The sequence below is a fragment of the Oncorhynchus clarkii genome, chromosome 5 (assembly GCF_045791955.1).
Source record: "Oncorhynchus clarkii lewisi isolate Uvic-CL-2024 chromosome 5, UVic_Ocla_1.0, whole genome shotgun sequence".
Lineage (NCBI taxonomy): Eukaryota > Metazoa > Chordata > Actinopteri > Salmoniformes > Salmonidae > Oncorhynchus > Oncorhynchus clarkii.
In genome coordinates this window covers 22,460,812-22,463,875 of record NC_092151.1, presented here as the reverse complement: position 1 = coordinate 22,463,875, position 3,064 = coordinate 22,460,812, and positions in this window count along the sequence as shown.

Below are 3,064 nucleotides of genomic sequence, written 5' to 3'. Positions count from 1 at the left end.
AGGTGTAAAGGCAGTGTTAAAGTTCTGTATCTCATGACTGATAAGAAGAAAGTGTTGTATACAGATGTATTGTTGTAACAGTAATATTAATGTACAATATACTGCAATGACACTGTTACAACACATTCATACTGTAATATAATAGACAGTGACTGGAATAGTGTGGTCAGAAACTTTAAGAGCAGACTAAGGAGCATGACCAGATTCAGGCCTCTGTCACTCCAATTTGTTACATGAGTAAAACTGTAATTGCTGTTTATCCATCAACATAGGTCAATGTTGGATAATTAACCTATCACACACACACACACACACACACACCCACTTTGAGTGCTCTGTTCTCTCAAATGTTTTGCAAAAATGGATGTGGGATGGTGATATCAAAATGTCAACTATTACAGCTATCTCTAAGTGTTCTGTGGGGTCCAGTGGTTACAACCGATGACCCTGGCACACATGTAAGCCAGAGTTGGCAAAGGGTTCAAATCCGGCCCACTGCCCTTTGCCCCCGGCCCCCCTTTAACGTCCATGTCTATCCGACACTTAACTATCCATTCAATAAAGCAAAAAAATGAAATAATACTGTTTAAAAACTGCAACAACAAAAAAATAACATATTTAATTCTCACTCTCTTTCTCTCTCTGACCCCATTGATGCTCCGTTCATTTGCTCTTATGGATAGATAATGGGCACAAAATTGAATCTCTTCATTTGCATGTAATATAATTAAGACATTCTCAAACGATGACGGATGGTGGGAGCTGCTAGGTGTCAGTCAGTCTGGTCAGACTGGACCAAATACAGCCAGAGCAAGACTCTTCACTACTTAGACTGAAATGAATAAAACCTGGAGATGGAATTCTTCACCATGCGCCATCTGAAACAACAATCACCGGCCAAGATATTGTCCTGTCTGTCAGACCAAATAATGTCTCTCCTCCATTATAACCATGCCTTCCCATCATTGTCAGACATATCCAGAGTTGTATCACACCATTAGTAGAATAGAGTAGAACGCAAAGACCTAATGCTCTTCCCTATGTTTTTAAGAGTGATCCAACCAATTTGACCAATGGTTGTGATAATGATTTAAACATTGGTACACACTGTGCATAGTACAACATCACTAGTATTAAATAGCTATGTTATTTTTTTGTGACCAGAGTTGCTGTTGTGTTCTCAGTTATTCTCATCCATTTGTGCTGAATGGGAGTGGTAGTCAATGTATATGGGAGTGGTAGTCAATGTTGCATTAAAAACATAGGACATACTGATGTGCTGGTTGGAATATTGGCATAGCAGTTGTAATGATATCTGTAATCTTCTGCAGTGACATTTTCCAATGAATGGGTAGGTAAATGAGGGTGGAACAATGCATGGCATTATATGCATAAACAGCTATTGTACATCAATGCATAAACACACACTCTCTCAGGAAGCTTTCGAACACATTCTCTCATCCTTTTAAATACACACACAAGCACTCACCCACCCCTGCACACACAAACACATACGCACACACACTCGCACGCACACAGAGCCTGAGAGAAAATTAATGAGCTCTCATTCATAATCCTGGACAAAGAGAGCCATATTCACCCTTGGATGGTTTATTGACTGATTTCATTTATTTCTGTGAAATAAATAGGAGGTAAACATTGGCTCGCTACCACATTTTCCGCGACACACTCGCTGCACAGAATTCTGGGAGAAATGATCCCACCAACAGCGGGGTCACTGATTGGCTCTCGCGTCAGTGTGTGACAAATTACCCAATGAGAAATGGGTTACCCATTTCCACAAAGTAATTAACCTGGGTGATAGTGAAACAAATTATTACATTTATGTAATATTATTTCGCATCTGTCGCCAGGACTGGGAAAATCTTTATCCCTGTGCACGCCTCCCCAACCCTCCTGATTGTCTTGTGATGCTTTGTGATGCTTTGTGAATATTAACACATCCAGACGTCGACACATGCGCGCACACACACACACTGGTGTTCACTCGGCTATTGAGTGCCAGTTGTTGCACTTTTTGTAGCTTTATTATTTATTTATGCTAGTTTGTATGGAGGAAAGCATCCAGATCAACAATGATACTCTACATCGTGTGCTGGATGTTCCGATCCAGGTAAAGAATCATCAACAATGGGTAGATCTTGAATGTAATACTATTGAGAATGTGACCTAAAGAAGTAACAGTGGCAACCAAAGAAAAACAGGGTGTAGGTGGGTTTCGTTAACCAAACTATCTGTTGCCCAACCCCAGACAACATTACTAATATGATGATGATTATTATTATTTAAAATTAACTCATTTGTAAACACATTACTGCATTTACCAAGCGTCTCATGTGGAGACATTGTCCTATATCCTCTCTTCAGGTAGTCCCATGCTCCAACCATAGACATAGGCCTACTGTCATAAGCAGAGAAGGTCACATAGATCAGTGGTTCCAACACACACACACAGAGAGACAGACAGAGACGAGAGAGAGAGAGAAAAAAAGAAAGAGAGGGGGGATAAGATATGTGTAGAGTTTAATAGCTGGCTCCACATGCCTGTTTGATGTTCTGTCGGAGGCGGTATAAATTATGCTGCTGCTGCACCACGATTTAGAGCTTGTCGCCGTTTTGTTGGGGAGATTATCCTCAGGGACGTGCGTTAATACAGCCGAGATTGCTCCAAATATGGGTTTGATGAATGAATCCGTGATATACATTGACATGACGAAACAAAATATAGGCCTGTACAATCAACGTTACAGCGCGATAGTATCCATCAAATCTAAGGTCAAACCCGTCAATGGAGCTCGGGGGGAAAAGAAGGCAGAACTCATGGCACGGGTCGCATTTACTTGACATATTTGGCTAGATAGGATGTGTCATTCGATTCAGCAAAAACGTTTGTTGTTTTGAAAGATGTGCACGACTTAACACGTATTTCTGTTATAGAAATTATAGAAATATAAAGATATATTATTCATTGCCTTGAGCTTTCATATCCATAACACACCCACATTCTTGTCCACTTGCTTTTCTCTAGTCTGGGGGTGGAATT